At 44.1% G+C, this 15,537-nt stretch overlaps 1 long non-coding RNA gene across 1 annotated transcript; it reads left to right on the forward strand.

Moving 5' to 3' along the window:
- Nucleotides 1-911: 911 nt before the first annotated feature.
- Nucleotides 912-9,732, forward strand: LOC120932185. Its single transcript, XR_005747928.1, has 2 exons — nt 912-1,516; nt 9,339-9,732. It is a non-coding gene; the product is annotated as an uncharacterized LOC120932185 (long non-coding RNA).
- Nucleotides 9,733-15,537: the final 5,805 nt, after the last annotated feature.

Here is a 15,537-nt window from a genome sequence, read left to right on the forward strand (position 1 = left end):
TTCCTCTGATCAGGAGTCGGCTCACTCTGAATTGCCCATGGATACTCCGCTGAGTAGAGTCCAGGTCTGTATTTTGGCAATGACTCCATTCCTTTCTCCGTCAGGGATGGCACCAGGCTGTGTTGCTTTCCCTCTGGTGGCGCAGGGCAGCGGGGTTCTCTCTCTGATGGTGTTCTCTCAGCACTGTCCTCTGCCTCTGGAGTCCTGGGTGCACTTCCCTGAAAGCTTTCCAGGGCTCCTGGCTCTCTCTACCATTCAGCTGTGCATGCTGTGTGGGCTGCCGTTTCCGTGTTACAGTGGGGCTGCCAGTCCTCAGGACTATATGTCCCACAATCCTCTTCTTTTTTTATTCTATTTCTTCCCTGGCCAATATGAAGGCGGGGGAAGAAACATAGTAGGCGGCTGTGCTGGCAAGCGCTGCTTACTAGTACAGCAGTGCGAGGAGAGGGCGAGGGAGGGGGGAAAGAAGACCACGCGGCTTCAGTGGCGTCACTAGGGTTGATGTCAACCCGCTCCACCAACTATAGTTGCCCCTTAGTACAGACCCCCCCTCCGTCAGTGCAGACTCCCCACTAAATATAAACCCCTCCCTCAGGACAGACCCCCCTCCATTAGTACAGATCCCCCTCAGGAAAAACCTCCCCCCTCCATTAGTACAGACCCCCCTCAGGACAAACCACCCCCTCTATTAGTACAGAGCCCCCATTAATACAGACCCCCCACAAACCACCCCTCCATTAGTACAGACCCCCTTCCATTAGTGCAGACCCCCCCTTCCATTAGTACAGACCCCCTTTGCATTAGTACAGACCCCTTCCATTAGTACAGACCCCCTTTGCATTAGTACAGACCCCTTCCATTAGTACAGACCCCCTTTGCATTAGTACTGAGTATAATATAGGGGTCTGATAATATAGATATAGATATATAATATAGACGTTCACTTTAAGGATTGATAATGCACTTTTGTTTGCTTTTTCACAGATGTTCACAGCTTCTTCGTTTTGTCCTTGGGAATCAGACAGAAGACTGATAAGACCAGTTGAAAATAGACTTTTCTACTAAACCAGTTTGAACTGACCAGAGACTCTTGGGGAAGGTTTTTCTGCCAGTCACGTGATGTAACCCCCCATTTAACTGTTCCCATGCTATAAAGAAGAAATGGACTTTGATTGGACTAAAACTATACGATCACACCTTTATCACGCCTAGAATACAGTTGATACATACCCATAGCTTATGAATATTCATACGTATAAATTGTATATCCCGCAGTTTTAAGCTCAGAAACACTTTCGCTTTTACTCGCTTATAGTAGCCGAGATCTGTGTTGTCTTTCTCCATTGCAATGTCTTAATTAAAGCACCTTATTATCTTATCTACCATCTTATCTGATCGTCTTAATTAAGACCCCCAAATTGGATTTAACAGCTGGTGCCTGTGACTCGGATTCAGTTCCGTTGGACTTCCGACCAAAGAGACGGGAAACCCATGGTGGGCAGAACCAGTGGCCACGGTAAGAAAACCTTTATTCTTACTCTTTCTGCCCACCACGGCAAGTACCAGTCGGTGTCTGAAGTCTATTGGCTGACGTCTGATGTGTTTGTTTTTCTTTGATGAGATGGTGAGATAAAATTGATGCAAACCAGAGTAATGTAAATGCTACACAGTTTGACCCAAATAACTCCTCTACTTCACTTGTTGCAGAAATAATAGAGTCTATAGTAATCATTGTTGGTGGATCGCTAATGTTTTTGTTTATATGCTTGGGGTGTCAATAGTTTTATGAGACTTGTGAAAAGGTCTGACCAGAGGACTGTAGTAGTGAGCCTGTGTGGCGAGTAAGGCCTGTGTGGCCAAGTGTAAAAGAAGTGCCATTTGATGGCTACTGTGTGTAGCCCAGGAGAAATTTTGGGTGACGACCCATACATTTTTAAGTAGAGACTCGAGAGTGAGTTCTCTAGATTGGGAGTACGGTGCTCCCATGGACCTTTCAAACCGGGAAAGGTAGAAGTGGCACAAGTAAGTCCTATGACTGACATGACAGACAGATGTGGACAGTGGTTAAGGTGACACCAAGACTATTATAGGCTGGACCAAAACAGAGCTGATCTTGTACCTGCAGGAGTTATGATCAAATTGGGTATCTGTGTATGTTCATTTTTATGACAGCGTTGAATAAGGTAATTAAAAATGTACAATGTGTATTTTTGAAAGTATGCAACATGATAAAACGAACTAATTATGAGCCTGTCAAAGTTAGAGAATTAGACCAGGCAATGCCATTGTTATATAAATGTTTGAGAAGCAGAAAATCAATGCTACTTTTGGATGATTGTAAGATAATGATGAGACCAGCCTGTTGCTTTTTTTAGTTTCCTCCCCCCTCCTTTGTGCTTGGGTTAGTGTGTGAAGAAAAGAGTGAGATGCTCCCTGTGACGGTATCGGTATGATATCCCCGTCAACGTTCCCTTCTTCCCATAACGAAAATCACCCCAATATTCCACGAGGAGGGATATCCCTGGAGTCGCCCAGAAAGCCACACATGAGACCAGCTTACTGCTTGAACAAGACAGACTTTAATGTTAAGAAACCAGAGCTTATATGTGGTTACAACTGTTACAATGACAAATCTCCGCCCCCCCTCACACAGTGGGGGGTCTTCAATACAGCTCCTTTGAAATAAAGATATTTCTTTGAACTACTCAGTAGCTAGCCGAGTCGGCACCGCATATAGAGAGATAATTATCACAATGAAGCAATCAGCATAATTAACACAAGCCACTTATCTAATCACAGTAACCAGTAAACACAGGGCTAAAACAATTAACATTTGAAACAGGGCTAGCTGCAGAAGAGTAACTACAATTAACAGCCTTAAACAAGCAGGGAGGATTAACCTGAAGCATATAGGTAAAAAGTCCATCACAATGGCCCCCCTTCTTCTCCCTGCTCCGGCAAACCCGGTTGGACCTTCCCTGGTCCAGTAGGGTTGACGGGTTCAGAGCTTTTAGTCCGAGGTTAACTCCGTTTGGCATGACTGACCTCCCTTGACAACTGCTCCCGACTCAGGTATGCCACCGGGTCGTCAGATCACACGCCGGTCAGTCCCCAAGTCTTTGTGCGATCTGCAGAGTCACCAGAAGTCAGTGTGAAGATGGCGAATGGGTCTGTGCGCCGCCATCTAGGTGTCCCGCTATGGGAGGGGCAGGTTATGGCTCTGAAGTGACAATCACAGGAGATTCATAAAAAGAAAAAGTTATATTTGTTGAAGTGCTGTAGCACTGGTGCTCAGAGTCCGGGGGGGGGGGGGGGAGGGGACTCAGAGCCCCATAAGGTCAGCCACCCCCTGCTCCCTCCGCAGCCGCCGGTTCTCCTCTTTGAGCTTCTCCAGCTCCATCTCCAGTTCATGGAGCCTGGGGGGGTCAGCCCGCTGTGACTTCAGGTGGTTGTTCTCCTCCTCCATGCGGCTTATGCACTCCTCCAGCTCCATGTACTCACGGATCAGATCCTGCTTGCTCATGTCCTGCAGGCTCTCCACGTGGTCCTTCATCATCAGGAACTGGGTGGGGGTGTAAGGGGCCACCGGTGGGCCCTTGGCGAACATCTCGGCCCGCATCTGGGATGCCCGCTGTGACTCCCTCTCCTCCAGTCGCTTCTTCTCCTCCCAGGTCCGCTGGTTATATGACTTCCAGGACCTCTTCTTCTTGGAGGTTAGCTGGCGGTGCCTCTTTCTGCCCAGCTCCCTCCAAGGCCCCTCCGGCTCATGGCTGTCGCCCATGACCAGCTGACAATGGTGTTCCCTGTTGTCCGTAATAACAGATTGTACCATGAGGGCTTCGTAAGGGGTGCCCAATGGTTCTTCCTGACCCAGCTCCTGGGGATCCCAAGCCGAGTCTACACAATGGGCTGCTGCTGGTGGGCGGTACCCAGGTTGAGACCAATTTGACCTGGTGTTGTCATTCATGGGGCAATTCTGCTTGAAGTGACCCAACTGTTTGCACCGGAAGCAGCGTTGTTCGTTGTCCTCCTGGCGTGGGTAGCGAGGGCTATATGTCATCGGTCTGTTAGGCGGTTGGTATCTAGCGGCTGGTGGGTGTGAGGGCGCCGTTGGTTGTGGGGGTTGTACCCGTGGTGTGACCTGGTTTGTCTTGCGAGTATCCGCATATTCATCCGCCAACTTCGCGGCCTCTGGTAGAGTCATGGGCCTGCGATCTCTCACCCAATCCTTGACGTCCGTCTGGATGTGATTGTAAAATTGCTCCAGGAGCATTAGTTGCAAAATGTCCTCTGCGGTGGTGGCCTGGCTGCTGTTAACCCAGTTAGAGGCCGACAGGGACAGCTGGCATGCCCATTCTGCGTAAGAGTCTTTCGTGGTTTTGCGTGAGTCCCTGAACTTCTGTCGGTGGGACTCTGGGGTTACTGCATAGCGAGCCAGGAGCACTTCTTTAACCCGGGCGTAGCTATGGATATCCTGATCTGGCACGGTCCGGAAAGCATCAGAAGCTTTGCCTGACAGTTTGCCTGACAATATTGCAACCCACTCTCTTCTAGCTATTCGGTGCAGGTTACATTGTCGCTCAAAATCCGCCAGGTAGTTATCAATTTCACAGTCCTTTTCATCAAAAGCTTTAAAAGCGCTAAACGGAATCTTCCTTGCGTCTGCTGTGCTGTACTCACTGTTCGTAGAAGGTGCGGCTGCTTGTTGGACTGCTGCCAGTTTTAACTGTAGCTCTGCGTCCCTTATTTGTTTGGCCTCCTCCGCTAACAGGTCCATCACTTTCAGAACCACATCTGGCGTTGGGTTCGGGCCGAACCACGCTAGCTTCTCTCTCATTAGCTTGTTGGTTGGTGACTCCTCCTGAATCACTGGTGTCTCCATCTCTTGTACTGCTGGCGTTGCTGCAATCCCGTTCTCCTGGTCTAGCTCCATTAATTCTGCTATGATGACCCGCTTGGTTTTGTTGCTAGCGATCCTTCCACGAACTTCCAGTAGTTCTTCCAGTGTCTGCTTGGAATCCGGGTGTGAAGGGGAATAGAAGGGAAGATCCCGCTGCTACCAACCAATTGTGACGGTATCGGTATGATATCCCCGTCAACGTTCCCTTCTTCCCATAACGAAAATCACCCCAATATTCCACGAGGAGGGATATCCCTGGAGTCGCCCAGAAAGCCACACATGAGACCAGCTTACTGCTTGAACAAGACAGACTTTAATGTTAAGAAACCAGAGCTTATATGTGGTTACAACTGTTACAATGACAAATCTCCGCCCCCCCTCACACAGTGGGGGGTCTTCAATACAGCTCCTTTGAAATAAAGATATTTCTTTGAACTACTCAGTAGCTAGCCGAGTCGGCACCGCATATAGAGAGATAATTATCACAATGAAGCAATCAGCATAATTAACACAAGCCACTTATCTAATCACAGTAACCAGTAAACACAGGGCTAAAACAATTAACATTTGAAACAGGGCTAGCTGCAGAAGAGTAACTACAATTAACAGCCTTAAACAAGCAGGGAGGATTAACCTGAAGCATATAGGTAAAAAGTCCATCACACTCCCCCCTTCAAATTCCTGTGTAATAGAGCCAGATAGTTCCGAATATCTAAGAAATGTTTAATTATGTGGCAACGTGAAATCCTAGTTAAAATAGTTAGTTTGTGTTATGTAACTCTTGGATTCATTTTTAAAAAAAAGAAAGAAAAGGTAGCCATGATTATTATAATTATTTAAATGTTTTCAAGAAACAAGAAAGTGGAGAAAGGCAAGTTTATTTATAAGCGGAAAAGGTTTAAAGGAACATTAAAGTGAATTGCATTATGAAGAAAGTGCACAGAATGTTGTAGAATTATTGAGGATTGCTGGATGTGAGAAAAGAGAAAAGGCTGAATGCTTTTGTAGCCCAATATGATGGTCAAGGAGCCGTTTCTCAAAAAGAAACCAGGAAATGCTAGAATTGTGGCAGGATTGGCCAGAAAATGCAGATTGCCTGACAGACATAAGCAGAAGAAAGAGAGAGATGATGAATGAATAGTAAAGCAGCATGAACATTCTGAGCACACAGAAGTTAATTTGTGCATCTCTGAGACGGATGGTAAAGAATGTTTGTAACATTACGCTTTCCACTTCAACTAACGTTATGATGGAATAACAGAATTGCAGTTGAGGAATCAAAGCTACGATAGCCTTTGTTTGGATGGTGATTTTATGGTTGGATTCATTTCTGATCCTGCTGAGATAAATGACATTTTTAGGTTTAGTGGGAAGGATGAGGAGCAAGCGTTTATGCTCATCTGAAAGACAAGCAACATGAAGAAAAAGATGGTGATGAAGGCAAAGATGGGACTGGTGCCAGTACTTTAACATTAAGTTCAACTAAGAGGTGTCCAATTTGTCTGAACAGTCTTTCTCTGAAGGTTGACTTTCCAGAAGATTGTTGTCACGTTTTCTGTATCCTGCATTCTTAAATGGTGTAAAACCTCTTCATCCTGCCCTGTTGACTGCAACCCCTTCGAAGCCATGTATAAAATAGATCTGGTTGGTGGATGCACCAAGATCCATGCTGTGGGAAGAACACAAAAAGAAAACTGCAGCTGCAACCTGTGACAGTGGTGCTGTACAAAAGAGAAGACATGCTTTGGAATGAATGTTATGAAGCAATACTGCTTGAATTTGGAGAAATGGAAGTGAAAAGATGTACTACAATCAAGCTTGCCAGATTTTTCCTAGAGAGAGAAGAAGACCTCAAAGAGGAGGGTGACCAGATCTGCTTAAAACTTATGGAAGAAGAAATGCAGCAAATTTCCCCAGTAAAGGACACTACTCTTGAAAATCCTCATCTATCTGATCCTGTTTGTGGACGGTACATGCCTGTACAAAAGATGGAGTCCCAAGAATGGAATATGCGGTGACAACATTGGAGGAAGTGATTGAGATCCAACTACTCCCTTCATCACTTTCAGCGCAGGTTGCCAAAGTGGTAGCACTCACAATAGCCAGTGAGACTGCAAAGGATCAAACAGCCAACATCTACACTGATAGCAAGCATGCTGTCAAAGTAATCCATGATTATGGACCCACAAGGAAGAACATAAGACTCACAACTGCTGCAAGAGAACCAATTCAAAACTGAAAATATGTTCAAGAACTTTTTGAACCAGTCACCCTCCCAAAGAAAGTAGCCACCCCAAAGGTCAACGTACATACTGAAGGACAACCCATGGAACAAAAAGGAAACAGTTGTCTGATCATACTGTCAGGAAGACTTGCGAAACACCAATGGAAGCAATCGTGACCCTAATCAATGATTTTGCAACGGAATAAGAAGAAGCCGTAACAGATTGAAGGAAAAGAAAAGAACAAATACTGAAAGTAAAGGAACTGATTAAGAAATTGCAAGAATCTGCACCTGACGATTGGAATAAAATCATGTAAAGGGACGGAACAAAGAAGGATCAAGATGGACTTGTGCAAGGAAAAAGGAATATGTGTCCCGTCTCAAACGGAGAAGATGATTATGCCACTAGCTCATGGACTGAGTTATGTATGCCCTAAGGCAATGGAGAGAAGCATATGCAAGCCTGGATGGTTTAGTCACTACTCCAGAAATGCATATCAAGACTTTGTTGAGGGATGCATTATCTGTGCTAAAAATAACCCAGGAAAACCAGCCAGAGTAACACAAAGACATTTGGCCGAGTCACTATTCCTTTTCCAAAGACTTCAGATTAATTAAATCTAATTGCCCAAATCAGGCCAATATCAATATGTTTTGTTGTGCGTAGACATGTTTTCAAGCTGAATAGAAGCCTGACTGGTGGCTAAAGCAAATGCCAAGACAACAGCAAGGAAACTCCTTTCTGAAGTAATATGCCGCTTGAAGTCCCTGAAATCCTAGAGAATGACAGAGGAACACATTTCACTGGACAGATGATGCAAATTACATGCAGGGACTTGGCAATTGAGCAGGCCTTTCATGTCTCTATAATCCTCAGAGTTCAGGAAAGGTAGAAAAATATAGGAATCATTAAAGACAGGCTAGCCAAATAATGCAGGGAAAGGAAAGACAGGTCAGTAAGGAAACAATGACCAGAATTGTTGCCTTTGGTTCTTTACAACATCAGGATTACCCCTACTTATAGGTCAGAAAATTTGAGCCCTAATGAGATTTTATTTGGGGGCCCACCTAAGACAGGGTTGTATTTTCCACATCAGACTGCTGTAATGTATAATGATTTTGTTTTGTTATGTAATTGTCTAATACAAGCAACTAACTGCGATGCACAAGTTGTTTTTGATTCAATTCTAGATCAAGAAATTGGAACACATGATTTACAGCCAGATGATTGGGTCCTATTAAAAGAACATGTGAAAGTACCTTTGAGACCAAAGTTTGAAGGACCCTACCAAGTGTTCCTGACAACTGCTACAGCTGTAAAGTGATGTGGATACATGCAAGCCATTGCAAGAAAGTACAGCTAATTTCAAAAGATGAGTAAACTACTGTTATGCCTTTGCTTGATCTTAGTCAAGGCTATAGAGGAAAATCACCTGTACAAATTACACATGCTGACAGGCATAAGGAGCCATTTGAGTAATTGCTAGATATGTTCACATAGGCCAGACAGTTGAAGAAAAAAAAAAGGGCACACACCTAGTACTCGTTTACTTTCATTTTGAGTTTAAGCAATACAAGGCTGCCCAAACTAGTATGTCAAGAATATCACAAATGTTGTATTATTGTGAAAATACATTACATATATTTATGCTAAATATAACTTGAGGCCTTTTTGAATACCTCCTTGTTTAGTAGGGAAAAGAGGTATACAATGTGACATTATGATAGGAAATATGAAAAACTCAGATGACACTGTTTAGATATGGTAAATTCTCATGGCTTCAACAGATATGTTTTTGTCCTCATAGGAATTATCGTTAGAGGATTGCTTGTTTATTTGTTTTTTTTCAGGTGCGCTAAATGTGAAATACAATGACAGTTAGATCTGAGGGAGATGACCCCCCAAGGAAGAAATAGAGTGTTATCAGATTGTCAGATTAGCAAATTTGTATGATGCCAAGATGGGTGATACGAATGAGTAAAGATATGTATCCACATACACCCTAAGAAGAGCTTTACTCCACATAGATGTGAAGTAGTACTGTGGACCCTTTGGTGTCATACTAGGTAGAGAAGATATGGTAGTGACCCCACCATGGGGGTCAAGAGGAGGGAAATGAGTATAATATAGGGGTCTGATAATATAGATATAGATATATAATATAGACGTTCACTTTAAGGATTGATAATGCACTTTTGTTTGCTTTTTCACAGATGTTCACAGCTTCTTCGTTTTGTCCTTGGGAATCAGACAGAACACTGATAAGACCAGTTGAAAATAGACTTTTCTACTAAACCAGTTTGAACTGACCAGAGACTCTTGGGGAAGGTTTTTCTGCCAGTCACGTGATGTAACCCCCCATTTAACTGTTCCCATGCTATAAAGAAGAAATGGACTTTGATTGGACTAAAACTATACGATCACACCTTTATCACGCCTAGAATACAGTTGATACATACCCATAGCTTATGAATATTCATACGTATAAATTGTATATCCCGCAGTTTTAAGCTCAGAAACACTTTCACTTTTACTCGCTTATAGTAGCCGAGATCTGTGTTGTCTTTCTCCATTGCAATGTCTTAATTAAAGCACCTTATTATCTTATCTACCATCTTATCTGATCGTCTTAATTAAGACCCCCAAATTGGATTTAACAGTACAGACCCCCTTTTCATTAGTACAGACCCCCTTTTCATTAGTACAGACCCCCTTTGCATTAGTACAGACCCCTTCCATTAGTACAGACTTTCCCGATGTGCATTGCGGTAAATGACGTCGCAAGGACGTCATTTGCTTCAACGTGAACGTAAATGGCGTCCAGTGCCATTCACGATTCACTTACGCAAACAACGTAATTTTCAAAAATCGCGATGCGGGAACGACGGGTATACTTAGCATTGGCTGCGCCTGCTAATAGCAGGAGCAGCCTTACGCAGAAACCGACGAACGCAAACGATGTAAAATTCAAACGCCGGGCGCGCGTACGGTTGTGAATCGGCGTGAGTATGCAATTTGCATACTCTACGCTGACCACTACGAGAATGCCACCTAGCGGCCAGCGTAAGAATGCAGCCTACGATACGACGGCATAAGAGCCTTATGCCAGTCATATCTTAGGCTACAGTCGGCGTATCAAGCTTTCTGAATACAGAAAAGTCGATACGCCGGCGCAAATTAGCAATTACGCTGCGTATCTATGGATACGCAGGCGTAATTGCTACCTGAATCTACCCCAGTGTCATTTAATTTGAGTTAGATAGAGCAGGCAGGGGAGTCAGTTAGCTTCAGTTACAGTGTGTAGAGGATATACACTGTATTCAGTTTAGCTAGATCTGTTCCTGTATTCTCTTCCTAATATACTGACAGGCAGGCAGGTGATTGTGCTAGCTGCAGTATTTTGACTTAGTGTACTGTGTCCTTTGCACAGTGTGCACCTAAAGCTTACCTGAATACAATTGCTGGTGTTCTCATACAAATACAGACAGGGTCGTGCAGTATTTTGATTTAGTGTCCTTTGCACAGTGTGCACCTAAAGCTTACCTGAATACAATTGCTGGTGTTCTTATACAAATACAGGCAGGGACCTGCAGTATTTTGATTTAGTGTCCTTTGCACTGTGTGCACTTAACCACTTACCCCCCGGACCATATTGCTGCCCAAAGACCAGAGTACTTTTTGCGATTCGGGACTGCGTCGCTTTAACAGACAATTGCGCGGTCGTGCGACGTGGCTCCCAAACAAAATTGGCGTCCTTTTTTTCCCACAAATAGAGCTTTCTTTTGGTGGTATTTGATCACCTCTGCGGTTTTTAGTTTTTGCGCTATAAACAAAAATAAAGCGACAATTTTGAAAAAAATGAATATTTTTTACATTTTGCTATAATAAATATCCCCCAAAAATATATAAAAAAACATTTTTTTTCCTCAGTTTAGGCCGATACGTTTTCTTCTACATATTTTTCGCAAAAAAAAATCGCAATAAGCGTTTATTGATTGGTTTGCGCAAAAGTTATAGCGTTTACAAAATAGGGGGTATTTTTATGTCATTTTTATTATTTTTTTTTACTAGTAATGGCGGCGATCAGCGATTTTTTTTTCGGTACTGCGACATTATGGCGGACACTTCGGACACTTTTGACACATTTTTGGGACCATTGGCATTTTTATAGCGATCAGTGCTATAAAAATGCATTGGATTACTATAAAAATGCCACTGGCAGTGAAGGGGTTAACACTAGGGTGCGGGGAAGGGGTTAAGTATGCCTGGGTGTGTTCTTACTGTGGGGGGGGGGGTGGTCTCACTAGGGGAAACACTGATCCTCGGTTCATACATTTTATGAACCGAAGATCAGCATTTCCCCTGCTGACAGGACAGGGAGCTGTGTGTTTACACACACAGCTCCCGGTCCCCGCTCTGTACCGAGCGATCGCGTGTGCCCGGCGGCGATCGCGCCCGCCGGGCACACGCACGGGAGTCGGGGGCGCGCGCGCCCCCTAGTGGCGGCTGGGAGAGAGGACGTCATATTACGTGCTCTCGCCCAGCCGAGCCAACTTGTCGACGTATAACGGCGGTGGCCGGTCGGCAAGTGGTTAAAGCTTACCTGAATACAATTGCCGGTGTTCTCATACAAATACAGGCAGGGACCTGCAGTATTTTGATGTAGTGTCCTTTGCACAGTGTGCACCTAAAGCTTACCTGAATACAATTGCTGGTGTTCTTATACAAATACAGGCAGGGACCTGCAGTATTTTGATTTAGTGTCCTCTGCACAGTGTGCACCTAATGCCGCGTACACACCATCACTTTATGTGATGAAAAAAAATGACGTTTTTAAAAACGTCACTTTAATTGACTGTGTGTGGGGGAAAACGTCGTTTTATGTCTTGTAAAAAACGACCAAAAAAAATTGAAGCATGCTTCAATTTTATGTGTCGTTTTTCAAAAGTGCACTTTTTACTTCACAGAAATTGACCGTGTGTAGCAAAAAACGTTGTTTTCTAAGACGTTTTTTCATCCACGCATGCCCAGAAGCTACTTATGAAGCAAGCTTCAATGGTAAAACGTGGTGGAACGTAACCTCACTTTGCAAGAACATTGTGAGAAAAACGATGGTGTGTAGGCAACTTCGTCTTTGAAAATTGAAGTTTCAAAAACGTCATTTTTTACTTCACAGAAAGTGTCGTTTTTTTTCATCACATAAAGTGATGGTGTGTACGCGGCATAAAGCTTACCTGAATACAATTGCTGGTGTTTTCATACAAATACAGGCAGGGACCTGCAGTATTTTGATTTTGTGTCCTTTGCACAGTGTGCACCTAAAGCTTACCTGAATACAATTGCTGGTGTTCTCGTACAAATACAGGCAGGGACCTACAGTATTTTGATTTAGTGTCCTCTTCACAGTGTGCACCTAAAGCTTACCTGAATACAATTGCCGGTGTTCTCATACAAATACAGGCAGGGACCTGCAGTATTTTGATTTAGTGTCCTTTGCACAGTGTGCACCTAAAGCTTACCTGAATACAATTGCTGGTGTTTTCATACAAATACAGGCAGGGACCTGCAGTATTTTGATTTAGTGTCCTTTGCACAGTGTGCACCTAAAGCTACCTGAATACAATTGCTGGTGTTCTCATACTAATACCGCAGGCAGGGATTTGCAAGTATTGTCAGTTAGTGTACTGTGTCCTTTGCACAGTGTGCACCTAAAGCTACCTGAATACAATTGCTGGTGTTCTCATACTAATAATACTACAGGCAGGCAGTTGATTCTGCTAGCTGCAGTATAATCAGTATATTTATATACTGAACTGTTAGAATAAAGATATGAAACCGCCCCTAATATCCTGTACCACCACTGCGCCAAAGAAAAAAAATGTGAAATAAAAGCTGCCACTTAAAAAATAATAATGATAAACTAAATTTCAACCTATAAACCAAACTGTGAAAATAGGACAAAAATTTAGCGCTCATGAGATCAGTATCCAAGTACCAATCACTAAATAACCGCCTTGCTTGTGACACAAGCCCTCTGGAATCGCACTCACCAGCTAAACTTGCCTTCCACTCTCGTGTTTGGCCCAGGAGCTTGTTAATTAGAACTCCGAAGTGTTAAACGACCATCCACTGTGTGTTTCAACTCAGGAGAAAACGACCATCCAATATACAACTGTGTTTCAACTCATATAAATAACAAAAAGTGCTCCAATAGTGTAAAATAACCAATTTATTAAAATCCACACAAACACTTCAATCATTGCACTCACATGACAAACTTTAAAAACCAGCCTTGAAAAATCACAGCAAACATGTGCATATGATGGCTCTGAAGTGCTTTGCGGTCACAGCAGACCCGAGATTAGCGCTCAGTCAAGGTCTCTCACCCCTTCCTGGATCCCAGACTGTGCTGATTGTATCCGGTGCTTAGCTGCGATGTCTCACGTCAGTGTAGATTGGTGTCATGCAGCCACGCCCCCGACTTTTCGTCACTTGGACTGATTCAAGATTGAATCTTGTTTGAATATTACTTCACTTTATGGACTATTCATTTATTTATTAATTGGGACTATTTATATATATATATATATATATATATATATATATATATATATATATATATATATATATATATATATATATATATATATATATATATATATATATATATATATATATATATATATATATATTCGTTTTATCACTAGTGATTTGTTTATGGTTATTTAGTGATTGGTACTTGGGTACTGGTCTCATGAGTGCTACATTTTTGTCCTATTTTCACAGTTTGGTTTATAGGTTGAAATTCAGTGTGTATATATATATATATATATATATATATATATACACATCTCAGCTTTGTGCAGCTACATCTCGCTGCAGGCCATTAGTATGTCTGGAAGGACAACAAGGAGAGGCAGACAGTCACGAGCCGATAAAAGAGGGCAAGCAGGCTCTGTGTCTAGAGACAACAGTGCTGGTCGTGGACATGGTGCATCCTCATCAGCATGTGGCCGTGGGACACGCTTGTCCTTTTTTCGATAGCTGGCCATGTTGAGCCGCAACATGCCGAAGACTTGGTAGAGTGGATGACCAAGCCGTCCTTATCCTCCTCACACCCAGGCTCAGGGTACTTTGTCTGGCAAAGCAGCTGCCAACACGGCCTCTTCCCTCGACTCAATGGTATCAGTCACTCCTTCCCTTGCCCCACCATGTCCTCCGAACTGTTTGACTACAGTGTTGGGTACATGTTGCAGGAGGATGCGCAGTGTTTTGAAGGCTCCGATGATGGTACCCAGCTAGAGGAAGGCAGTAACGTGAGAGGGGGTGCCCAAGAAGGACAGCAATCTGGCAGTCATATTCCCCCAGCTGCAGCATACTGCCAGGTTTGCTACAGTGATGAGGAGGGTGGGGATGATGAGGTCACTTACTCCACGTGGGTGCCTGATAGGAGAGAGAAGGAGAAGAAGGAGGAGGAGGAGGCAACATTTCCAAAGAGGCAAGATGCCCTCCAGGGGCCAGCTTAAGGGCAGCACACTGACTGCATCACACCACAGAGCTCAGCATGTGCGGGGCGCTGCTGTCTCTCTGGTATTCGTTAATCGTTATTCCAAAAGTTCTTCGGTGTGGGGCTTTTTTGAGACGACTGCATCAGATTGCATTGCTGCTATTTGCAACATATGTCTTAAGCATATGTCGTGTGGCCAAAACATCACCCGCTTGGGCACCACATGCTTAACCAGACATATGTTGACCTGCCATGCAGTTCGTTGGCAAGCGTACCTAAAAGACCCACACCAAAGAACAAAGCGGACCTCTCCTTGCTCCTCATCAGCTGCGATCTCCAACCCCACTATACCTTCAGTCTTCTCTGAAACCTGCACTGAAAGGAATGAAGGCGTAGAATTAGGTGTGCCACAGCCAAGTACTTGTGGGTACACCGACGTCAGACTGTACCAGGTAAATTTCCCTGCCCCAGCTGCTGCAGCGCGGAGAGAAGTTCGCTCCCAGCCATCCACATGCCCAGCGGTTGAATGCTAGCTTGGCAAAATTGCTAGCACTTCAACTGCTGCCTTTTCAGTTGGTAGATTATGCCCCCTTCCGTGAGTTTGTGGAATGTGCGGTACCTCAGTGGCAGGTTCCCAAACGCCACTTTTTCTCACGGAAGGCGATTCTGGCTCTCTACCGGCATATGGAAGGCAATGTCCATGCCTTTCTGGACAGGGTGGTCAGCGGTAAGGTGCATATTACCACTGACTCATGGTCTAGCAGGCATAGAAAGGGACGTTACATATCTTTCACGGCGCATTGGGTGACTCTCCTGGCAGCTGGGAAGGATGCAGGACAAGGTACAGTAGTGTTGGAGCTTGTTCCGCCACCACGCCTCCAAAATGCTACTACTGGTGATTGTGA

Source organism: Rana temporaria, chromosome 3, assembly GCF_905171775.1.
Source record: "Rana temporaria chromosome 3, aRanTem1.1, whole genome shotgun sequence".
Classification (NCBI taxonomy): domain Eukaryota; kingdom Metazoa; phylum Chordata; class Amphibia; order Anura; family Ranidae; genus Rana; species Rana temporaria.